The sequence below is a fragment of the Artibeus jamaicensis genome, unplaced genomic scaffold (genome assembly GCF_021234435.1).
Source record: "Artibeus jamaicensis isolate MK-2021 breed Jamaican fruit bat unplaced genomic scaffold, CSHL_Jam_final contig_332, whole genome shotgun sequence".
NCBI lineage: Eukaryota > Metazoa > Chordata > Mammalia > Chiroptera > Phyllostomidae > Artibeus > Artibeus jamaicensis.
The window spans coordinates 30145861-30171487 of NW_026521788.1; positions in this window are offsets into that span (position 1 = coordinate 30145861).

A 25627-nucleotide genomic window follows, 5' to 3' on the forward strand; every position below is an offset into this window, starting at 1 on the left:
AGCCCCAGAGCCATGGACAACTCAGAGACCTCTGGACCAGGCTCCCAGCATCCCCTTCCGTACACGTGCCAGTAATCACCGAGCTGCGTGGGGTCTTGCTGGCCTCACCAGTGCCCCCATCACCTTTGCCACCAGTGTGGTGGCCAGGTTCCCACCCCCTGCACCAGAGACCCTGAGGAGGTGTGGTGGGCCTCCGGACAAATCATTTAATTTCCTTTGGCTTCAGTTTCTTCACCTGCCAAAGTGGTAACGCCCATCTGCCTCTCGCAGGGTGATGGGGGCAGGGGTGTTAGGATCACTGGAGGGAGTGAGATGGTGCTTAAAGAACTAGCCGGTCATGAAGTAAACGTAGTGGAAAATTCAACCACTAAGCCATGGGGCATCCTGGAACATGGAAGGGAGACTTCTGAACCCAAGTCCTGCCCGAATTCTGTATCCCCAAGCCCGTAGTTCATAGATGTCTGATGAGGGAAGAACACCTTGGGGAATCACCCCCATCCAACTTCGACCTCATCCTGGGTCCCTTCTAGCACAGCCTAAGGAGCTGGTAGCCCAAACTGAACTTGGACTTCACTAGCCCCAGAGACTTACTACTTTTCTAGGCAGCACTTGCCTCACTGAACAGCTGCAAATGTTCAAAAAGCTCTTCCAACCCTGAAGGGGATCATGACATCTCTTGTGACTTCCCCCAGCAACTGGCGGCCAAGAGCCTGTGGTGCATCTGATGCCCCCCCCAAATTTGGCCTGCAAATTTGGGTTCTAGGTTTGGGCTGATGCTCTAGCATGTGTATTTTGACAATTCCCCCAAACACATGCCATGCGCACACACAGCCTGAGAAGCGCTTTCCAGAACAATGGATCTCAGAACATGGCCCCTGAGCCAGCCATCAGCCTCGCACAGGGAACTCGTTAGAAATGCAGATGTGGCCCTACCCTGTGCCCAGTGACTGAAACTCTGACACTGGGGACCCACAAGCTGGGAGCCAACAAGCTCATATCTGTCAGGTGACTCCAATGCATGCTGAAGTTTGAGAGTTAGTGTTGTCATAGGAAGCCTGATTTGGAAAACAGATTTAACCTGAGCACAGCATGTGAGGTCCCAAATGTTACCCACTAAGCCTCCCAGTTTCCCTTGGCAGTTCTCAGTGTGAAAGCCACCAGTCATGGTGCTCTGGGGGCCAACCCAGTGTCCCCACTAGGGAAAACACATATGATGAAACAAAAACCCCAACCTGAAGCTTTCCCTCCCTGAGAGAGGTGATGGCAGCTACTGGCAGCCCATCAGTCCGGGGTGACAGCAAGGTGACAAAACATCAATGTGGGCCCGGCAGGCTGAGTGTTTGCCCCTCCACCTGTCGGGCCCTGCCCGGCAAGCCAGCAGTGCCCAGGGCCAGGCCACTGAGGCGGCTGGGAGTGACGGGTGGTCATTGTTCCTGCTCAGCCTCCAGCAGGCACAGCAGTCCCGAGTAATGACACTGGGGTCTGACAGCCTCCAAGGAGCCTTTTTGTCTCACAGCCACGGCCAATGCCCATAATTGATATGGATTGCGGGGCTGCCACCCTCACCCTGGCTGGCAATTAGCACTCGTGTTGCCGGCTGTCAGGATTTCCTGACGTTTGGGGGGAGTGAAGGCTTGTCAGGTCGCTGGGCCCACGTGGCCCATTATGCCAGGGGCAGGGACTCCCCTGCCCCCGGACCCCTTTGATCCTGTGGGGTAGAGAGGGCAGGTGAGCTGTCTTGTCACTTCCACTCTCTTTTCAAGAAGGTGGGCCAAGGCCACTGGTGACAGCTTCCCCATCCCTTTCCCCACTGGAATCCCTGAGTCCTGCACCAAGTGACCTGCAGGGAGGGCTCTGGTGAGGCTCAGGTGGAGCCAGAGAGGAGTGTCAGCGAGGGCGGATGGCCTGGAAAGTTGAGACCTTGGACCCTAACAGCCCAGGGAGTGGGGCTGGTCAGTCTTGTGTAGCTTTTGGCACGCTCGTTGTCAGAAAACTGGGGCCGTGGACCAGAAAACTGCAGATGTGGACCAGATCAGAATTATCCAAACTACTGGTCACACCCATCAGTGGGTCATAAAACTAATTTAGTGGACCAAGAAACAATTTTCAAAACTGAGAAAACAGAGCCGGGGAGCTGCAGTGTGGCCCCAACCACAAGGGGTGTGTCTGTGACGACTGGTGCACAGACCAGTGGTGACTCCCAGATGGACCCTTACGAGCTCCTTCACAATACCTAAAGCAACCTGTTGTTCATGCAAGCCTCAGTTAAGAAAAATACAGAACGAGAATGATAATGTAAAAGAAATGGAGCAAAAGCCATTTAAATGTTGAAGCTGGGACTTCTGCCAAGATGGAAGCATAGGTGGAGACGCCTTGCTTTCTCACACAACCAAGTTTAGAGTCGACTAAATATTAGCAACAGAAAACACAGCCAGAACACAGAAAATTGAACTTTTCGGAAGTCTGATAACAACAAATTCTTCAGCCTGACCGGTAAGAGGGGCGAAACCAGCAGCTGGCGGAGCGGGGTTGCGCAGGAAAACTCAGTCAGACGGACTCAGGCGCGTGCGTCCCGGGCGTGGGGTTGCAAAGGGTGGACCTAGGGAGCGACCCAGCGAGCGACCCCAGGAAACCAGTGAGGGAGCAGGGCCGAGATTTGACTGTGGTCGCGCATTCCAGCGCAGATAGACCAGCAAGGGAGTGGGCGGTTAGACGGGACCCAGCAGGCCCCAGCGGTGAGCAGCACCAGAGGGCGCCGCCATTTCCCCGCTCTGACCCCGCCCCCACATACAGCGTCTCATCAGCAACCCTAGGAGTCCAAGGCTCCGCTCCTCAGACCTAACGGGCAAGAACGGACCAAAAATGGCTCAAGAAGATCTCAAAGCCCCAGAGCCTATAAACTTAAGCGATGAAGAAATAGCAAAACTCTCAGACGCACAGTTTAAAACACTGGTGATCAGGATGCTCACAGATCTGGTTGATTATAGCCACAAATTAGAGAAACATATGGAAGTGAAACTATTGAAATGAATGGAATTGCACAGGAAACCAATAGCGATGAAAAGAAAATTGGGACTCAAATCAATGGAGTGGACCAGAAGAAAGCAAATAATGGCCAAACAGAAAAGAGTGAAGAAGCAAGAATTCAAAAAAATGAGGAGAGGCTTAGGAACCTCCAGGACATCTTTAAACGTTCCAACATCCGAATTACAGGAGTACCAGAAGGAGGAAAGGAACAGCCACCAGTGGAAAACTTATTTGAACAAATAATAAAGGAGAATTTCCCCAATCTGGCAAAGGAAATAGACTTCCAGGAAATCCAGGAAGCTCAGAGAGTCCCAAAGAAGTTGGACCCAAGAAGAAACACACCAAGGCACATCATAATTACATTAGCCAAGATTAAAATGAAGGAGAGAATCCTAGAAGCAGCAAGAGCTAAGGGGACAGTCACCTACAAAGGAGTCCCCATCAGACTGTCAGCTGATTTCTCAAAAGACACCTTACAGGCAAGAAGGGGCTGGAAAGAGGTATTCCAAGTCATGAAATCCAAAGACCTACAACCAAGATTGCTTTATCCAGCAAAACTTTCATTTAGAATGGAAGGACAGATAAAGTGCTCCTCAGATAAGATCAAATTCAAGGAGTTCATCATCACCAAGCCCTTATTATATAAAATGTTAAAGAGACTTACCTAAGAAAAAGAAGTTAAAAAAACATGAACAGTGAAAGGACAGCAAACTCACAGTTATTAACAACCACACCTAAAACAAAAGCAAACTAAGAGGACAGCTAGATCAGGAGTGGAAACATAGAAATGAAGATCTCAAGGAGGGTTAGCAACAGGGGAGTGGGAGGAGGAGAAGGGGGGAGAAGGTACAGAAAATAAGTAGCATAGAAATAGACGGTAGGTAGAAAATAGAGAGGGGGAGGGCAAGAATAGCATGGGAAATATAGAATCTAAACAACTTGAGACACATGGTCATAAACTAAAGGGGGGTAATGGTGGGGGTGGGGGTGCAGGGTAGGGGGGAATGGAACAACTGTAATGGCATAATCAATAAATAAAATTAAATTTAAAAAATAAATGTTGAAGCTGGAAGAAGATACACAACATTTTCAGCAAAAAAAAAAAAGCCTGAGAAGACAATAGGATGGGATGAAATGGGAAGAAGTGGAATGGAATGCAATGAATAGAATAGAATAGAATAGAATAGAATAGAATAGAATAGAATAGAATAGAATAGAATAGAATCTCAAACATGCATTAAGGTATCATTTCTTAACAATTTTGTAAATGTTTAACTTGCATGTGTATGGGGGATTGCAATGTAAGGAGTTTTCTTATTGAAGAAAGTAAACTAAAGTTTAAAAGCTGACACATTGGATGACCCCTAGTCTCTAGAATGTGGACTGAACTCTACATTCATCCCAGAGTGCCTTTGCGGGACAAGAGCCTGGAGGAGGTGAGGAAAGGAGAAGGCCCAGCCTTCAGCTTCAGGGACCTTCCAGCCTTGAAGTAAAAGGCAAATGAACAAGAGAGGAGGCCCTGTAAGACCCCGAGGTCCAGGCAGGGTCTCCTTGATATGCTGTGGCTGACACCTACCCACCCTTGCCTGGTGCCTGTCCCAGAGGGCCTCTGAACATCCCTTTTAGTCTCTTCCATCCAGGGCCAACACGGCAGAAGAAAAGCCTTTATTGGTCTTTTTTGCCTGCCTCCCTGCTGCTGCCTCCTGAGCCCATCCAGCCTGAAGAAGTAACAGTGGGGCTCTTTCCTGGGTCTAGGAATTTGATGAGGAACATGCCCAAATGGAATACACAACATTATATATGATGTAGTTCACGTGCACAGACCTTCACAGTACACTCTATCAGAATCGAGTTACTTGGCCCACACTCCAAAATCTAGTCCTGTGCAGTAAGAATTGCAGGAACCTTATCAGCTGCGGCCACATTCAGGAATGGTCATTAACTGCCTACCCTTTGCATTTTATGGTTTACAAAGCTCTTTCTTGTGCACTCCTACCTATGAGATCAGCACCCCCATTCCCATTTACAGGTGAGGAAATCGAAGCTCAGTGAAGTACAGGAGCCTGCCCAAGTTCACAAAGTCAGCAAGCAGTCCAGCTGGGAGACTGCCCAGCCCTGCCTGTGGGGGAGGGGGACCTGTAGGGGTTGATCTGTCCTCCTCCCTCCCCGCATCCACCAAGCCTGCCACTCCCTGGTCAGTGTGTGGTCTGACAGTCTGTGTTGTCTATACCCTTTCAGACAAATGCAGCTATTTTGGAAAATCCTTGTTGAGCTAAATCAGGTTCGGCTGGGTCCAATAAAGGCTTTATATTTTTCTCTTTGCTATTAAATCATATTTTATTCAAAAGGCTAAAGCCCCACAAATCACCACTAAAGCAGCCTGCCCCATGCTGCTAGGCCTGTACCCACCAGCCTCCCTGCACTGGAACATGCAGACCGCCCCGCCCCACCTCCCTTCCCCCTGCTTTACATAGTGAGGATAGATCGGAGCTTATGACTATTATATTGTATCTGTCTTAAAAGCCAGCCCCTCTTTGCAGACACAGACACTCCCTGGCTCACATTTATCAGTTTTATTCCTTTAATGATTCAAACTTGTGCTGCGATGTGCTACTCGGAACGAAGGATTTTATGGATTTAACAGTTTTATTAATTTAAGAGGTTTCCACTGAGCGCCAGAATGGCTCAGTGTGACAAAGAAGGTATCATAAATGAATTGATTTGTCACATATCAGAATGCGATCCAGCAGTGATTTCATTATTGGAGTTATTTTCCTCCAATTATCTGCAAACTTAAAATGCTAAAGAGCAGCCCCTTCATCCCCACCCCCAGCAGCAGCCAGGCTGGTTCATTTAAGCAGGAAATAAATGCAAATCGATGGCCCAAATTTGCTGCCATGGAGGCCTCCTGTGCCTCCCTTTCCCCCTCAGCCCTGCCACCCCAGGAAAACAAAGCCATGGGACAGAGGATGTCTGGGAAGGTCCGTGGGCAGAGGTCTCCTGCACCCCCGCGTGCTGCTGCATCCAGGGCGCCAGATGTCCTCCTCAGTGGGCCCCAGGGCCTGGTGCAGCCTTGACATTCATCCCATTCCCACGTGTGGCACACAGATCGCCCAGCCGAACAGCACCTGGCCACATCCGCTGCGGCTGCTCAGGCCTTTAGACTTGGGTAGGGTGACAGTGGAGCGACCACCAGCCAGACAGGGTCCTAGCCCTGGCCCTGTCTGAACCTCACGCTGGGACCTAGGCAGCTCCAGACCCTAATAAATGTTCCAGTGTCCCAAATGTGGCCGTGCATTCTAACATCAGAACTGCTATAGGCTTTCTCTCCTCAGCCTAAAAGACACCTGTCCCACCTCGTCCCCTCCCTCGGCCTCCCATCCGCCAACCCCTACCCTCCGACCCCCTTCCCTCCGCCAGCTGCCCAGCTACCTGCTGCTCACTTGTCTTCTCCTCTGTCCCTGAGCCAAGGCTGCCCTCCTGCAGGCCCCTGAGCTCCCAGCTCTGGGCCTCTCCTCCACTTCCCTGGCTCCAGCCCAGTGAGTACTCTGCCTCCCCAAGGGACTTCTGCCTCCAGGTCCCAGTTTCCTCATCAGCAAAATAAGAATGTGAAAGAACTCTAAGTTCCCAGCCAGGATTAATGCCCCTATCTCTGCAAGGGTCTCGCTGAGACCCTTACCCACTGATGAATTATTAGTTTATTCTGCAAATAGCCACCACATGTCAGGCCTCCATCAGGGGCCGAGAGAAAGCGATGAATCAATCAGAAGGCCCTTGTTCAAATAGGGACATAGGGCATGGGGCCCAAAGTGCCTCGTGCCCTCGCTGGGTCACTCCAGCTCTGTAAAGATTGACAAAATGGGCTTAGGGAGCTCTGACTCTCCCTGCTTGTTCACTGCCCTGGTTCTGTGCTCCTCTGCCCTCAGTCCCTCTCTAATCAATAAGGGTCATTCTGCCCTTGCCATGGGGCCCAGAAAGGGAACAGCAGGGCTCAAGGTGACAGAGTGGAAATTATGAGGGTACCATGCCAGATTTTCCCAGGCTAAACTGGATCCCACTCTCTTCCCTGGCAAAGAAGACCCAGCCTATTCTAATTCACTTGGTTTTTAGGGGAAGGAAAAGGAGCAAGAACCACCATGTGACATGCCTACCGAGCTCCAGAAATGAGCTGGGCCCCTTTCACGTCCTTCTGACAAGATTTTATAAGTGGAGAAAAGATTACCTGACTTGATCAAGTTCACCCAGCAGACCCAGCCCAGGTCTAGCGGGGGAACTTGAAAGCACACCTGAGGGACTGCACCCTTGTTCTTCCATGCTGCCCATAAGCTTGCTGCCCCACAGCATGTGCGCGGCAGAGGCTGCAGAAGCAGAGAGGGGAACAGTGGGGCGCAGGTTCCCCTGCAGGGGCACAGGGACTCAAGACCAGACCCAGATCAGTCCCATGCTCCCCATCTGCCCCTAAGTGGGTCCTGCCCTCTTTTCGTTTGTCCAATGTGCTGAGGCTGCTGCCAGGAATAGGAAGTTGTTGAGTGAGTGGAGGAGAAAGTCCTGCTAGAGTGAAAAACACTGTGCCCATGAAAACCAGGGTGACTGACCCCTCAGCAACCTGGAAGGCCAGAAGTAGCTCTGGGAGCCTTCTTCCATGTCACCAGAGTGCACCCTAGGGACACACTTGCCTCCCCTCCCACCACCCAGTGTGTCACAGACAGGAGTCCTTATGGGGGGGAGGTGACTCTGCATGTCTGTTGGTTCATCAGGGAAGCTGTGACCTTCACAACTTCGTGTCTCTTCCAAGAGCCAAGGAGAAATTAGAGAGTGGCAGCTTGGGAGAAAGGGGGTGCCTCAAAGGGTACCCTAAAGGATTTCAGCTAAGTCGACAGCCCCAAGGGAGAGGAGCAGAGACCTAGAGCAGGTCAGATTGCCCTTCCTAGGGGTGCAAGGGCCCCAGAACAGGTAAGGGTCTGCCAGCTCTAGACAGGCCCTACGAAGAGGGCCTGAACGAAACTGCCATGGTTTCCTGGGAAGCAGCTGGAGGTCTCTGTTCTAAAGTATCCCTGGCAGTGGGTACCGAGGCTCACAGAGGGCAAAGGATTCACACAAACCACTAGGCAATGCTAGAGCCATGAGCAGGAACCAGGTCTCCCATATCCCAGTGAGGAGATTCAGAATCAAGGACCTTGAAGCCGAGAGTCCATCTAACACCTCTGCAGAGTCTCTTTCCTTTCAGGAACCCGTCCAAAGAGGCCAGCTGCCCAGGGTCTCAATGAGCACCTCAATGACAAAGAGCTCACTACTCCACAGGTAGCCCATTCTGTTTTCATCCAACTCAGTTAGAAACTTCTTTACACATGCACCTGTGCATGGAAGCCCACTTATTCTTCACACACACCAGTGTGCATGTACAGATGAGCTTGCACCACATACATATATGCACACACATGCACACACACTTTAATGCCACACTCCTACACATGTGCACACCAGTTAGGCTCCATTGTTGCACCCAGATCAGATCACCCCTACAGACCCTGCCTCTGCCTGCCCACCCCCTGTTCTGAATGCCTAACAATCAGGCCATGACCTATGAGTTGACATCATTGGAACATGGGGGAAATGACCAAACTCAAGGTAAAGTGTGACTTCTTTCTTCTATCTCAAATACTTCATTACCTACCTGACCTCCATTGGCTAATAAAGGTGTTTAATTTGTGTGGCACTAAAATAGCCTCCTAATGTGCACCAGGACTATCTCCTCAAATTAACACTGTGACAAGTAATGAGGGTCTCTATTAGCTGATATCTGTATGTGGAAATTCTCATTTTCCCAAAGTGGGCTAATATGTCTGCAAGCACCCCTTCAGGGAGCCTGGGAAACTAGGCTCCAGACATGGAGCAGACTGAAAGGCACTAGAACTTGTACCCAGGCTACCACAAACAACTGCCACCCAATCACTCGATAACAATTTTGACCAGGAACTACTGGCAACTCTGCCCCAGGACCTGCAAGACTGGCAGGAGGGCCCAAGGTGTCCCTTAGCTAACCTGGGTGAGGGTATACAACTGTATCCATGGTGGGGCCCATGGGTGTTCTCAGAAAGTCCTAACTCACTCAGCCCAGGGGAACTCCATGAAGGCTTCTCAGATCAGGTGGTAGGTCATAGTCACCCTTGCTCTATTTGGTGTTTTCATGAGCAAGATTGGTAAAGCGAAGGGAGATATTGGTCATTTGAATGTGGGCCTCCATCTTTGCATCCTTTGATAGTAGTGCTAACTTCTGGGATTCCTCCTAAGATTCATTACCACATCTGCTTTATGATTTGGGGCACAGCCAAGCCCTCCAGAGCGCTTTCCTCTCCACCATGCATAGACACACAGGGCCTGTCAAGCTCTCACTGTCACCAGCTCCTAACAGACTTCCAACTGGCAGTGTCTGAAAGATGCTGAGCTAGCCAGAGCCACTCAAGTGACTTCCTTCCCCCTCCCCCTGACCTCCACCCTAAACATTCTTCCTCCCCACTTGCACCTTCCTCCTTTCCTTTAGGCCTCAGCTCAGAAGCCTTCTCTGGTTGAAGTGCCCATACAGTATGCTTCCACAGTCCCTGAACCCCATCAGAGCACCTTTTCCATGGAAGTTTCTAGTTTGGCTACTTATCTGACTCCTTACCAGATAGTGAGCCACGTTAGTGAAGAGCCCAAACATTCCTACTGTCTCTCACACGCACAAACCATGCTGTGTAGAGCTCACCAAATGCATATGTAACTTCATTGCCATTATCCTATTTGATCCTCCAACTGTCTTAGGAAGCAGAAAGGTTATTACTAAGACTCCCTGTTCACAACGGAAAGACTGAGGTCCTCAAAAGAGGAAGCAGCTGCCCAGCATCACATATTGGTCACAACTGGGAGCTGGCGGGCTGAGTCAGAGGTGTCTTCACTGGTACCAAGCCTAGTCTGGGGGACTTAAGTGTGTGGCAGGGTGTCACTAAACTGGCACACCCAGGGTGAGGTGAGGATTCCCTGAGATAGCTATGAAAACTGTGTAAACCATACAGTCCTGCTCAAACAGTATTTTCTTGGCATTTTGTTAAAGATTTCCACTGTGTGCAAAGTTTAGCTAGCAATTCCCAGGTCAGCTTCCAGAGCACCCCAGGAGTTGAGGACTGGGTTTGAGATAAATTGCCATGCAGAGGAATTGATTCATCTTAAATCCTTACACTGCATCAGACCTGTTTTACGAACCAATAAGCTCAGGTGCCCCAGCTTCCTGTGCCCAACTCTGCCTTTGCAGATGGTTTTAAAAACAGAGTGCAGGCCCTCTTCTGTCAGCCATAAGTTCATCAGGGATCTCCTTGGGCCCCTCAGGAGAAAATCACGGTCCCTTCTTCATCCTGCAGGACACTGTCTTGCTTCCCGAGAGCCAGCTGTCCAGTGACTGCTCTATCTCCATCTGTGTGTGCCAGTTTCTGTCAATACCTGCCCATTACAAACACAGCTATCACCCGTCCACACACGGCTCCCATGCATGGGTGCTTCCTCTCTGGGGCACCCCAGGGCTGCTTATCTGGGATTCAGTAAATCCAACCCTGTATCGCTTTTCTGCTGGCCAGCGGTATTTCCCAGAATGTCCACACTGCATGAGATGTGGAATGGCCCCACAGTTCTGCCTGCTCTCAGAAATCCCAAGGCACAGGGAGATGGAGAGGTGTGGGGGGCGCCTCAGGGGAAGGTCCTCTGCTGCTGTTGCCCCAGAGCACCTTTCCTGTGTGGTCTATGATACAGACTCTCAGTCATCCTTTAGCCCCCAGGCTAGTTGTCACTTCCTCCAGGAAGTCTTCTCTGATTATCTCCATGGCCCCCAGACAAAGGAGTTTTTTTAGTTCAATGGCATAAGTCAGGATTTGAGTCCAGGGTGGCCAGAGGCACAAAAGGCTCCATTAGACATGCTCAGGGCTTTGGACTTCATCCTGAAGTCCATGAAAGCCAATGAGGAATTGAAAGCCAGGAAGAAGGACCAGATCAGTTGTGCCTTAGGAAGATCCCTCATTCCGAAAGGTGGAGAAGCAATCAGAGGGAAGAGCGGTGGGTAGACGAGAAGCAGCCAGAAGACAACGGCAGTGACCCAGCAGGCCAGAGGTGATGCTGGCAGTAGGGTAGGGGCTGTGGTGTGGGAAGGAAGCAGGCAGGAGCAAGGGGCAGCAGGAGGCAGAACTTCCCAGTGGCTGATGAGATGAGGGGACTTGGTGACAGGAAAAATCCAGTGGGCCCCTCCAGGATCTGGTCTGGGGGACTTAAGTGTGTGGCACAGTGTCACTAGGCTGGTACACCCAGGGTGAGGTTAGGATTCCTCGAGATAACTGTGAAAACTGTGTGTAAACCATACTGTCCTGTTCAAACAACATTTTCTTGGCGTTTTGTTAAAGATTTCCACTGTGTGCAAAGTTTCACTAGCAATTCCCAGGCCAGCTTCCAGAGCCCCTGTGCCCCTGGATCCTTCTCATGACCCCCACACTCTGGCCTGACTCTGAGTCCAGGCTTCTCCCCTCCTCCTCCAGGAAGAAGGCTGACCCCCCATCTCCCAGGGCTTCTTCTCCTGCCTTCCACCAGACTAGAGAATCCTGGCTCAGGGCAAGGGCGGGACCTGACACTCAGGTCTCCCGACAGCTGGTCCAGGAATCTGCCTGTAGTGGCATCCTTGTATTGGGATACGTGGCTGAGAAGAAAGCCGGGGCCAGGCAGTAGAGGCTCAAACCTGGCTTTATGACTTACTAGCTGATGCTGTGAGTGATTTGCTTAACCTCTCTGTGCCTCAGTTTCTTCATCTTTGAGAAAAGGGATGAAAACAATAGAAGCTACCCAACTGGTGGTTACAGGAAACTGTTTAGCTATTACCTGCCCTATAGTAGTTATTCAGGGAATTGTAAGAGTGGTTGATGTTAAAATTTCCTCAGTGACCAAGGTCCCTTCCTGGACAGTCACTAAGTCTGGCCCATATTCAGGGTGAGGGAAATTAGGCTGCACTTTTAAAGAGAGGGTTGTCAAAGAATAATGACCACATTTTAAAAGCCTCACAGTTGGCACCTGTATGGGATGAAAAGCAACTGAATTGTTATTGGCCACGGTGACAACTGGGTCGAGTGCACAAGCTGGCCTCACCCCAAAGGCCTTGCTCTTAAGTACTATCTCTTGGTACACAGTTGGCTGTGTGTGAGATCACATGACTTCTCTCTGCAAGGGCAGCAGCAGGAACCTCTGTCACTCTAACACCTCTGTGCCCTGACCACAAGGGAACCAAATCTCTCTCCACCAGGGCCTGCTGGGGGTCGCCCCCGCTGTCTGCTGTTGAATGTTCCGCTATGAGTCGGAGATGTGGCCTTGCCCACCCAACCACCCGGTGAGAGTGAAGGATGACACACTTCCTGTTGAAGGGTGCGTGCTGGCCCTTATCACAGGAGAGCGACATCTGCGGCGCTGAGCCGCAGACCCCGCTTGCCTGGTCAGCCCTCTGAGGGAGGCAGGACGGCAAGAAGAGGCAGACGTTGCACTTGACGAACTCCCCATGTGGCTAGGCGGTCCAGAGAGAGCAGAAGGGAATCAGAAGGGAGGGAGATGCCCTGTTGTCTTGACCAGGTGTACAGTGGACACACCAGGCTTCAGGAGAGGAAAACTCAGAGGGGGGACAATTGGTGGTTTTGGTCATAAAGCAGGTTGAACAGCCAAGAACCCATCGTGCCTGTCAGGGTTGGTAGAGTGGCCTTGGCTGGCCCTGGTTCCTAGATGAAGGGTGCTCCGGAGACATAATTTCACCAAGGCCCCATTAGCTAAGGAGTACTGGGCAGGAGAAGGCAGGTGGAGGTTTTCCAATTATAAGTGCCCAAAAAGAAGGCTTCAGGGACCCAAAAAGGCCTGAACTTGACCCTTGCCCATGGGAGGGAGAGTGATCTAGAGAAGAATATGACTTGGCTTTGGACTCAGAGGGAGCTGAGTTTAAATGATCTCCTTAGGTAAGTCCCCTCCCTTCTCCAAGTCTGCTACCCCATCTGTCAAGCATAAGGGACAATCCAATTTATTGAGAGCCTTGCTACATGCCACCTATCTTCCAGGTGTTAACTCATTTCATCAGAGCCGTCCTACTAGGAGGCAGTTACTGGTATTATTATCAGCATGTTATAGATGAGGGAACTTTTAGTAACTGTTTCCATTGTAAGTTGCATACCAGGAATCGAACACAAGCAGCCAGCTAGTATCTATACCTCGGCCACTCCACTTCTCTGCCCCTTGTCAGGCCATGTGTGTCCATCACTCAGGACTTGTTAGGCTTCAGTGAAATACACTGCTAACGGCAAACTGGCATCGCAGTCTATATACTGAAATAGGAACCAGAACTTACCACACGTTAACTCACTTGATCCCCACAATAAATCTATGAGCTAGGTGCTATTGTGATCTCCATTTACAAACAGGGAAACTAAGAAACAGAAAGGATGGGTGACTTGCCTAAGTCACCAAGCCCAGGAGCAGCAGAGATGGGAGTTGAGCCCAGGCAGTCTGGTGGCAGAGTCCTGACCTTGACCACATGCAACGGCATGAAAGGGCCTTGCCCAGTGCCTAGCACACAGCAGTGCTCCATGAGGGGCCTCTCTGCCCCAAAGCAGCCCTTCTCCCTGAAAGAAAGCAGTGAACACTCAGAAAGTTCATTGTGTACCCACCGCAAGCCAGGCTCTGGGCGGCGGTGTGGCCGGGGCTGGGGGAGGCAGACGTGCCTGCAGGCCCAGGGCCCTGGGGCTCCCCGCCAAGTGTAGAGTTAGACATAAGTCTTAAGAAGACTTAGAAAGATATCCAGTGCAGGGAAGATGCGGGGGCTTCTTAGTGGAGGTGAGCTGACTGGCAGGCAGGAGGTGAGCAGATGAGACGCGTCTGAGAAAGGGAGAGCACAAGCCTGGTGGGCAAGCAGGCTTGAATTAGAGCCGGGAGGTGAGAAGTTAACCTATCGACACACAGGGCTAAGGGAGCTGACAGGCAGGAAGGACGGTCAGGATATCCCACTCCGAAAGTCCCCAGAATGCCTGGCCAGGGAGGTGGTCCCAGGGAGCGGACAGCAGATGGAGAGCTTCAGAGAGTGACGGGAGGACAGGCAGCTGCACCCAGCCTGGCCCACAGGCCCGGACCAGCTCGTCCCCCTGCCCAGGCGGGAACCTGGGCCTCGCTCCTGAGAGGGCCCGCCCTCCTCCCAGTAGCTTTTGCTCCCATCCTCTAGCCACCTGGGACCCCACCCGTTAAATCATTACTCCAGATCATTAAACTGGAAGTCCGTAATGCTGACACTCCCTCAGAGAGCATTTATCTGGAAAGTCATAAAATCACACCACGAATGGTAATTAATGATTAGAGATGTTTATCTCTGGGCCATCTTCGGCCTGTGAGTCCGTCGCAGGGGGAGAGGCCAGCTTCCCTCCCCAGAGAGGAGGTGAGTGACTGGTGCTGCTGGGACCACGAGGTCAGAGCTGTGCCAACAGTGGAGTCCAAGTCACCCCAGAGTCCCTCACTGAGATCCTTAGTGACTCACCAAGCCACCCTCCCAAGAAAGCCATTCAGGCCGGCTCCTAACACCCAACCATTTCTACCTCTGTGCCTTTCTGTGAGCTGTGCTTCTCACCAAGAAACCCATCCTGTCCACCACTCAAGGCTCCACACCTCCCCAGAGCTCCCCGGCCACTCTGGGTACAGAGCTGCTCCTCCTCCCACCTCTGGACCCCTGCCTCTTCTGACATTCACCCGGATTTGCAGACATCTCAGTGTGTGTCCTGTGGCTGCACCTTGATTCCTCAGCCAGACTAGATGCTCCCACAGAGTACAAATTCACACATCTTCCATCCGCCACCCGGTCCATTCTCCTGTACCCAGCACAGCACTCTGCACCCAGTAAGTCCTCAGGAACGAGCCCTGACACAGTGCCGGAGTGCGAGAGGGCAGCCAATCAGTTCCTACGCAACACTCCACATGCACAAACATCTGTGTGCAACTCTGAGGAGCAGGTCCAGGCTCCTTCTCGAAGGGGTTGGTGATTCAGGCGAGGCCAAGAACAAGAGCAAACCAGCTTGGAAAATGGGGACCCGAACTAGAAGTTAGCTTTCTTCTGACCTGACAGTACTTTGGGTGGTAAAGCCAGGACTCAAATAAGCGTCTTCAGCCTCCTGGTTCCGCCTCCCCAGAAAGCGCGGTGGCCCACCTGAACTCACCTGGAGACACTGAGCTGGATCTTGGGCTCCAGGATGTACGCCGGCTCTACCCTACATCACCCCAGACATGTCCCTGAGCCCCTGTGCCTCAGGTTGAAGACGATGAGTAGAGTATAAATCCACAGGTGCACAGGCAAGGTCTGAGCACAGCAGCCAGCCTACAGCATCTATCTAACCTAAAACCAACAGGATCTGCATTGGGAGAGGGCTCTGGGGGCCAACAGAGCCTTTCATTTCTCCTTGAACACAGGCACCAGCATGTTTGCTGCCCCTTCTCGTCCAGCCTGCCCAGTCCCTCCAGGTTGTGGCTGCTGGTAGCATTCTCAAGAAGGAAGCCAGCTCACCAGATCCCCGGTTACCCTAGCCCCAGTGCTTCCTCAGATGGAGCCCACTGCCAGGGCAGCAGCCGGTTTGACTCACAGGTGTTCTTATCTATTGTAAGCAGCCAGCGTCCACCCACCGACACAGCTCGCAGAGCCTCCCCACTGACCTGTGAGTCACTCAGGCCCACGTATTAGGTCCTCTAGTGCCACCTTGCCTACAGGCTGTCCCCAGGGAGGAAGAAGGCCTAGTATTCAGAAAAGCTATGTAGCAGAGCTGAACCTGGAGACCAAGAGCCCATGGCATGTAACAGATCAGACAAGGCTTTCAGGAGAAAACAAGACAAGGTTCTTCAACACCCTGGGTACGTGTGAGTGTTTGCGTTTGTGTTTTATGAGCACAGAGAGAGGTGAGCTCAGGCCGTCAGCATCACTTGCTCTGCGAAGTGAGAATTACAGAGGGTGTTGACTATTGGTATTTGCTTTATATGACCCTACAATCCTCAATAGTCACAGTGAGGATGAATTTTTAATTGAATCAATTACTTAAGTAAAAAAGTGTTAGGCCCTCACTGGGTGGTTCAGAAGGTTGGAGCATCGTCTCATGCACCAAAAAAGGTTGCAGGTTCGATCCCCAGTTGAGGCACACAAGAGAGGCAATTGATACATATTCTACATATTCGTCTCTCTTTCTCTCCCTCCCTTCCCCTCTCTCTCTAAAATCGATAAAACGTATCTTCAGATGAGGATTTTTTAAAAGATTTTATTTGTTTATCTTTAGAGGGGAAGGGAAGGAGAGAGGGAGAGAAATATCAATGTATGGTTACCTTCGTGTGTCCCCTGCTGGGAACTGGCCTGCAACCCAGGCATGTGCCCTGACTGGGAATCGAACCGCAGTTGTCTGGTTCGAAGGCCCACGCTCAATCCACTGAGCTACACCAGCCAGGGCCAGATGAGGATTTTTTTTAAGTTAGAAAAAGAATACTTTGTTTAACCAAGGCTTTCCCAAAATTATTTGGTGACGAATTGTGTACTGCCTAGAAGTATCCACTGGACTGGGGATGTGCATGGAACATACTTTGGGGACAGGATAAGCTGGTCTAGTTTCTAATAGATAAGAGCACAGCCCCTTCTGAGTCCGAGAGCCAGAAAGAGGAAGGGGTGTACAGAATCCAGACACCCATCAACATCAGAGCTAGACTGCAGCCGAAGCTCTCGCGCCTGCATGCACGCACACCCTGCTGCTCTGCCTGCTCCATCTCGGAGTTGGGGTAAGCTCCGGGTAAGGGCGGCAAAGCGGGTACAGCAGTGGTAAGAGAAACACCTTGGAGAAGAGAGTGACAGAGGACTGGGGCAGGGCTGGGGGGCGGTGGGCACAAGCCCTCTCTGGAAGAAGAACGGAAAGTCAGGTGGTGCTGCAGAGCCCCTGACACCCTGCAGCCGAGGACCAAATCCCCACTCCAGCCCCTCCCAGCTCTGTGACCCAAGCAGGCTGTTTAATTCCTGCGTCCAAGAAACAAGGGCAGGATGAGATGCTCTCTAAGGTCCCTCCAGCCCCAAGTTCCAGGATTCTGGGCTTCACGATGATCACGGTAAGCACCATCCTGCAAATTCTCTCCTTCACTTTACCAGTGATGTATGTAACTGAGACCCTGAAGGATAATCGACTTCTTCAAGGACAGCAGAGGAAACATGGAGCCCACGACTGCCATTCTGCCACTGGCCCTGCCGTGGGGACGGCTCTGCTTCATGCCCTCAGGAACCACTGCTTCTACTGAGCCAGCCCCCGATCAGACCACCTGGGTTTCAAGTACTGGCTCCACTTCGTACTAGCTGTATGGCGTGGACCTCCTGGTTAACCGCTCTGGGCCTCAGCATACCCCTCTGCAATTGAGAATACCCTCTCCTTGGTTACATGGCATAGTCCATTCAGATTCAGCACAGGGTTCTGCACACTTAGGTCTTAGAAAATGAGAATTATTATTGTTACTTTAAATTATCCCACAATTGAGAGAAAAAGCAGAGGTAGAGTTTGAACTCAAGCGTACTGGCCTGTGCCCCAGACCCACCCCAGGACTGTCTTTCATAGACTGAGCCAGCTCCCAAGCAGCAGCCAGTTTGCTGACAATTTGAGGCTTCCATTTGGAGCCTCAGTTTCCCCAGATGTAACAGAAGGAACTGGACTGGGTGACCTCCGAGAGCCTTCCGACCTACCATCTGAATGGAATGAAATCTCCATGAACTGGTCAGTACCCACCATGGGGAAGTGCGCCACCCAGCAGCCAATAACGCTTCGCAGGAGAGGGCCGTGTGCATGAGGCACTGGGGAGAAGGGGCAGGACAGGGATGGAAGCAAAGAGATGGGGCATTTTCTGTCTATCAGCCATTGTTCTAAGGGCTTGCCACAGATGAACTCATTCCGTCCTCAGAACAAGCCTCTGAGACCTAAATCATTAACCCATTTACAGACAAGAAAACCGACATCCAAGGATACTAAGTAACATGCCCGAGGTCACAGGGGAGCCTAGGCACGTTTTCCAGGAGGGCAGTAGGAATCCCATCTGGGAACCAAGGCTGCCTCCATTCAGGGTCTGCTGAGCCTCAAGACCACGGAGCCAGGTCAGGAAACGTAGAAGCCTCTCCTCACAGGGCTGCAGAGGGTCTTCTAGTCTACGCATCACCATGAAGGAGGCACCTGCTAGCCTGAGAGAAAAGCTGGGCCTGGAATGTTTTGTCGGGTGGCCACTGGGCCTAGGAGCCGCTCTGTCCACTGCCCTGGTCACTCCAGTCCAGCAGCCTCCACTGCAGCCACGCACTCCAAAACAGTTTGCACCTCAATGCCGCATATAGAATATGTGTCAGCTCTTGACGCTAATATTATTTAAGGCCCAAAGTCTAATGTAAGGCTTCCTTTTAGCGAGATTGTCTCATTTAATAAAACTCCCTGTCTCTGTTCCCCCAAGGTAATCACGTTGATGAGAACGCATTCCCCGCACTTTGATTTGATCTGGGAATAGAATTATCACGCAGTTTTGCTTTGTTGTCAGATCAGAGGTTTTACTTTTTTCCCCTAGAATAAATAAACAGAAGTCGTCCAGGTGAACGTTCTTTGCTCACCTGGGGCCTTTAGTCACTGGCCTCCTTATTGGGTCACACCCTGTCCTCAGGAGTCACTCATTCAACCCTTCACTCATTCATTCCCGCACTGATTTAATTTACTAACAGTTCCCCAGCGCAGGTACCCTAGCTTATAGCCAGGCTCTGAGATGGGACTTGGGGTGGACTAGGACAAAAAACCCTTATCCTGAAGGAACAATGGCTTAGTAAAAAGGCTCTGTCCCTCATCTTCCTGCAAGCACCCCCCCCCCCCGAGATGGCTCCAGCATGGCAGCCAGGAACAAACAGGGACACTCAACACGGAGACGATGCTGAGAGGAGACCTGGGCTCAAGCTGGGCCCTGCATCGCTGGGGCCTAAGGCAAGTCTCCTGATCCACCTGAGGCTCTTGATTCATGGGAGGGAAGAACATAATGAGACCATGGGCTCAGGGTCAGACTGTGCTGGGTTCAAATCCCCGCTCTGCTTCCTACTAATTGTGTGACCCTGCAGCAGGGGACCCCCATCTGAGACATGACCTCCTTCAGAGATGCTGTGGACAGGGCCAGGATGAGAGGCGCAACTGTTAGAAAGGAGCTCACCCCAGAAGCCACCCTGCACTTGCACAGCCCTGAAAGGGAGGCCTGCCAAAATGCTATGCACTCTGGGAAAGGAGGAAGATGCAATGAGATGGTATCGGCCGAGGGCCCAGCTCCTGGTAAATGCTCAGTAAACCCTTGCCGTCATCATCATCATCACCACAGATATTACTCATCAAGTGAGAAACAAAAGCTGAATGAATCCGGCCTCCTGCTGACTCACCCTGCGGCAGACCTCATTCCAAATCACTATTTCAATATCTCCCATCCCACGCACTCTTCCTACAAAGGAACTTCAACACTCAAATCTGAACGCAGTTGTGATCCCAGCAGAAGTGACCCTGCGTGACCCCATTGGACCATAAAAAGTGGTGCAGCTTCCACATGAGCTCTTTGGAGCGAGTGCTCCCCCTTGGAAGGCAGCCACCATGCCATGAGGAAGCCCAAGCACCCAAAGGGAGAAGCCACATCCAGGTGTTCCAACGACTGCCGCACTGGGGTCCCGGGCCACGGTCAGCACGAACTGTCCCACCTGTGAGGGAGTGAGCTTTCAAGTGGTCCCGCCCCCAGCCTTTGAGGTTTCAGCCCCAGGTCCGAGACATGGTGGGGCAGAGACGAGCTGTCCCTGCTGTGCACTTTCCAGATTCCCGGCCCATGGAATCAATAGGCACAACACAACAGTGGGTGTTTTAGGCCACAGCGTTTGAGGTAGTTAGTCATACAAAGCGTTTGCTTCAGTATATAGGGGCCACCCTTCCAGAACACAGAGCAGGTTACAGAAGGTGGAGAATCCTTATGAGGGGAACCCAGAGAAAATCCAGCGGCACGAATGCAACATTTAGGGCAAGGGTTTCAGGACTCAGGACCTGATGGGCACTCCATCTAGCACGGCAGAATGTGAAAACCCATTCTTACATGGTTAGCTCCACTAATAGGCACCATTGCCCAAATGCCCAAATAGCCTTTTGCATCTCTTGCCTGTCTTCCCCACCCTGACCCAGCCCTGCCCACCCTGCCAGAGGAGCAGGACCCCCCTCTTACCTTGTCACTCCCTGACTTCTGACCCGGCACCGCTGCCATCCCCAGAGCACTCCAACATAAACTCCTTGGCCAGTGAAAGCTCCGCACACTCTATCCAACACAGGAACGAAGGGGAGCAACCGGGGGTGCTCACCCAGGGATCGGGGTTCTCGCTCTGCCCCCCACACACCAGACACAGGCACACCCCTGCCCTCTCCCTCCCCTGGAATTCGTTCCCCACCACAGAGCCATTGCTACCACTGTCATGATACCGTCACACGATTAACCCACTGCTGGGGGCTGCATGTTTGTATCCCCTTGAAATTCATATATCAGGCCCTAATCCCCAACGTGATGGTATTGGGAGACAGGGTCTTTAGAAGGTAAGTAGGTCACGAAAGTGGAGCCCTCACAATAGGATTAGTGTCCTTATAAGAAGAGGCAGAAGGGAGATGACTCCCTCTGCCGTGTGAGGGCACAGCAAGAGGGCAGCCATCTGCGGGCCAGGAAGTGAGCCCTCGCCAGACACCAGACCGCACAGCTCCCTGGTCTCGGCCGCTTGGCCTCCAGAGCTGTGAAGAATAAAAGTTTGTTGCTCAAGCACCCAGTCTGTCTCTCCAGAAATCTGGAAGAGTCTGCCGTCAATCACATTCCTTAAAAGCAATACCCATACTTGGTATTTCAGTCACTATTAATAACAATGCTGCTCTTCCTCATTTGGTCCTCACAACAAAACTCTGAGGAAGGTTTGGTTTTCTTTCATTTTATTTAAGGAAGGTTTTTAACATTATTCCCACTTCACACAGAGAATAAGCTCAGCGAAGGGAGGTGACTCGCCCAAGGTCACCAAGGCAGTGAGGACCAGAGCCAGGATTCAGAGCCAGTCTGACTGACTCTGAGGCTGCTGCTCTCTCCACCTCCTCACAGTTCCCACCCCTCCAGCTCCAACACTGAGAACAGGACTGAGCACAGAGCAGGCACTCAATAAACATGTGTGGAACTGAACAAAACCTCAACGAATTCTCATTGCGTGAATAAACCTCTGATACCAAATAGAAACCAACTACCTCAGTGATTTCCAATTCAAACACCACCATCCGCTCGATGCATTCTGATGCACTGATGTCTTTTGTTTTTTGAAGGGGTTTTGTTTCCTTTAGCAGCGAGTCCACAGGTATGCAGAGTCCTCTGGGAAATCATTTCAGCACAGCATTCAAATGTGAGGCAGGGAAATATTCTAGAACAAATAGGTTCTAGTCATCACAACAGCACCGAGAGGGAGGTGGCAAGGGCTCGGGGTCCCACTGAACAAATGACAAACTCAGGCTGCGGAGTCGAGGGACATAAATGAAGTCACTCAGAGAGGAAGGGCCCCTACCAGCTGTACTGATGCCCAGGAGGGGGCACCAAGATGCCAAAGTGACCAGCTCTGAGCCCCACAGTCCTGTAGGAAGAATGAGGGTGCGGCTCTAGGGAGAATGTCCAGCAGCCTCACTTAATCAGAGGGCCGGGCTCTGAACGGTGGCATGGACCCAAAAGAAGCTTCCGCAAGGCAGAGGCCTCAGCGTCCCCACACCTTCTCCAGCTTCCCCTCCCCCATCTCCGCATCCATCGGGCAGATCATCGGAGCATGTGGACCGACTCTCCTACCACCATGCGGTTTTGCAGAGGAAAGGGAGAGAACTTGCTCCTCAGAGGACTATGGCCCTCAGAGGGCTCTCCTCGCCAGGGAATGGGTGACTGGAGAAACTCCTGTCCCCAGCCTCCCCTGGAGTGTCAAACCCCCACCACTGGAATGAGGGGGTATGCTGAAGTGGACCCAACCCCGGGCGGGAAGGCAAAAGCCCCCTGGTCCTTTGACTTCCTATGTGACCTTGGGCAAATGATATCTTTCTAACCTGTGTCTCCATTTGTCAGACGGGGCTCATACTACCCTCCATTGCTACTTCTAGGGGTAAATGCCCACCTCCAGATGTGAAACCATGATGCAACATTACACTTACCTTATTGTTAGCTCCTGATCCCTAGTCCTGACACATGCCGTCCTAGGCCAGCCTGGGTGTCCAAGTACCGCTGCCTATGGCAACTGGAATCAAATCCCATCCAAGGGACAATGATGAGTCTTAGCTGGGCTGGGAGCCATCCTGGTTTCTCAGGAGCAGTATTAAGCATAAACACAGAAGGTAGATGTGGCAGAAGATCGGGAACAACAGAGATGAGGCTGGTCAGGAAGCCAGCAGCAGGGCAACGAGGCCAACAGCTCAGAAAGAAGGCTGTGATGAGACCCATTCTTATCAGGGAATGGCCACCCAGCATAGCCCACAGAACATGGACCAGGCTGCCAAGAATCTGTGTGGCCAGAACCTGGAGGGAGACAGGGCTGTGTGGTAAAGAGCGGACCCAGCACCAGCACTCTGCTGCTTGTCATTGAATCCCGGATCAGCCTGGCAGTGTATTCAAGCACACTGTATAAATGCACTTAGTTATATCTGCCTTGCTCCAAGGAAAAGCATTGAAAACATGCACGCATCCAGAAGGGATTTACATGGATATGTAACAAAAAAAAAACATAACAATAAAAAACTTAAACTAGAAATTGATAGGAAAGCAAAAAAGGGAAAGACATAAAATAAACCAGAAATCTGACTCGTTCAAAAATGAAGACTACAAAGTCCTAAACATATTCCAAGGAGTCAACATTTTAGATCTGAACCTCCTGGAGGCAAGTGCAAAAGGGGAAACCTGGTCAGTTACATGATGTCCATGACATTTTTAAAAATTAAAATGTGAAACCTAATATTTAGGAAAATCACAATTGTCTCTGGCTGTAAAGGAAGGATATTTCCTGGCAGCCTCTTATTATAAAATTCTCAGAATAGACACAAAAGAAAATCTCATGGAGATGATTTCTGGGGAGTGACATCGTACAAACAGACAATTCAATAAAAGCAGTCCTACAGGGACCAAAATAACATGTTATGGAAGCCACCCTCTCCTGGCCTGGCTTAAAACAAGGGCATACGTGGTTAAGACATTTTAAATAAGGAACTTTACTGCTATCACTACTGATAGCATTTGCTGTTAGTTTATTTATCTAAAATTCACTCATGCAACCAATATTTCCTGAGTGCCTGGTGTCAGCACTGTATGGAGCACTGGATAAGCAGTGCTGGGCAGGACATAAACGGACCTTGGTGTCCTGGGGCTTACGTTCAGGGAAGGCTGCCTGGAGGAAGTGAGGCCTGAGGTGGGCGTGCAGGAAGAATAAAGTTGTCCAGGGAAAGACCTGGCAGAAGCAGCGACGGCTAGACCACCAGAAGTCAAGATGCTGAAGAACCCACCACTGTCCAGAGCTGCCACTGGGAACAGACTTGGAAGGGGCCTCAGAGGTGAGGCTTGGCTGGGTTGGGCCCATCCCCAGGCCACACTGTGAGGACTAACCTCAGGTGAAACTATGACTGTGGCCAAGCTGGGAGCAAATACCCCAGCACCCTCTCTGGGTCCTTTCCTGGGTGGTCCCCCTTCCCTCCGTCTCAGGGCTCGGCCCTGCTGCCCCAGGCTCAGAAATGTGGGGCCCTCTTGGAGTGTTCATAACCAAACAGACTCAGCTTACACAGGAGCAGCAGACCGTGCTGTGGGCAAGCCAACCTAGATATGAAAACCAACTCAATTGTCTTAGAGTGAAAAGGGCTCTTGGATATCCTCTAGCCCAATTCTCTCATCTTACTGATGGAAAATGTAAGAGCCAGAAATGGGAAGGGAGTTATTCGAAGCCACACAGGTAAAGACTCCAGAAGTCCAGAGGCAGAAGAGAACAGAAATAAGGAGGCGGCGCAGCAAGTCAGCCAGGGCCCCTAAAGGGGAACAGGGAGGAAAACCCCAGCAGAGGCTCGGTGGGAACAGGAGGAAAGAGCCCATATCTCAGACCAGGGGCATGGGCCACGTCCCCCCGGAGCTGCCGTTTCCCCCCCTCTTCGACGGCGGTAATACTGACCCATTCCACAGTGCTGCGGGGAGAGCTGGAGAAGGCCTTGTAAACTAAAAAGTCCTGCACACATGGAGATGGCACAAGGGTCCCGTAAGAGGGTGACTTCAGGGGTCATGGTCATGGACCACCCTGGTCAGAGTATCACTGTGTGAGAGACACTGCTCTAACAGCAACCTCAAAGGTGGGTATTTCACATCCTCATCTTAAAACAGACTAAAAAACTGAGTAAAGCCAGGTAGTTCCCCCGCCCTTATCCATGGGGGATACCTTCTAAGACCCCCCCTGTGGATGCCTGAAACTGTGGCTAGTACCAAACCCTGTACACAGTATGTTTTTTCCAACACATACATATCTATGATAAAGTTTATAAATTATGCACAGCAAGAGATTAACAACAATAATAATAAAATGGAGCAGTTATGATAATATACTATAGTAAAAGTTATGTTAATGGCTTTGGGGTCATTATTAAGTAAAATAAGGGCTACTGAACATAAGCACTGTGATAGGGCAACAGTCAATCCTGTAACTGAGATGCTAAGTGACTAATGGGTGGGTAACGTACACGGGGTGTGTGTGCTGGCCAAAGGAATGATTCATGTCCCAGGCGGGACAGGGCAGCAGGGCATGAAATTTCATCACGCCACTCAGAATTTAAAACCTACCGATTGTTTATTCTGGAATGTTCCATTTAACATTTTGGATCTCTGTTGACCATGGGTAACAAACTGCAGAAAGCAAAACTGTGAATAAGGTGGACAGTAGTAACTTGCCCAAGGTCTCACAGCTCACAGGAGGTGGACCAGGGATCAGGACTCTTAAGCACACGGAGGACCTGATTTGGGGAGCTAAGCTCTGAGAAGGGAGTGTGCAAAAGAAGCTGAAGGTGCAGAGCCCCCAAGTCTCAGTACTGTCCACCTGAAGCAGGGTTTTGCCCTGCCCCCCAGCCAGCCTCCTAGGGGCTGTGAGGGAAAGGTGGTCTCAGTGGGTCCCCTGAGATAACGATGACACATCCCGACTAGCATAGCTGTCCTGGTTACCTATTGCTACATAACAAAGCATCCCCAAATTTCACTCTGCTCCTACATTCTGGGGTTCAGAGGTTCAGAGAGAGCATAACAGGAATCAATTGCCTCTGCTCTATGACATCTCAGGCCGAAGCTGGGAAAACTCAAACAGTCGAGGAGGCTGGATAACTGGGCTCAGCTGGGACTGCTGACCAGAGTACCTAAACACAGCCTTTCCATGTGGCTTGGGCTTCCTCACAACATGGCAACCTCAGGCATGTGACTCTTCTTACTTCTTCTTGGTAGCTCAGGTCTCCAAGAACAAGTATGAACA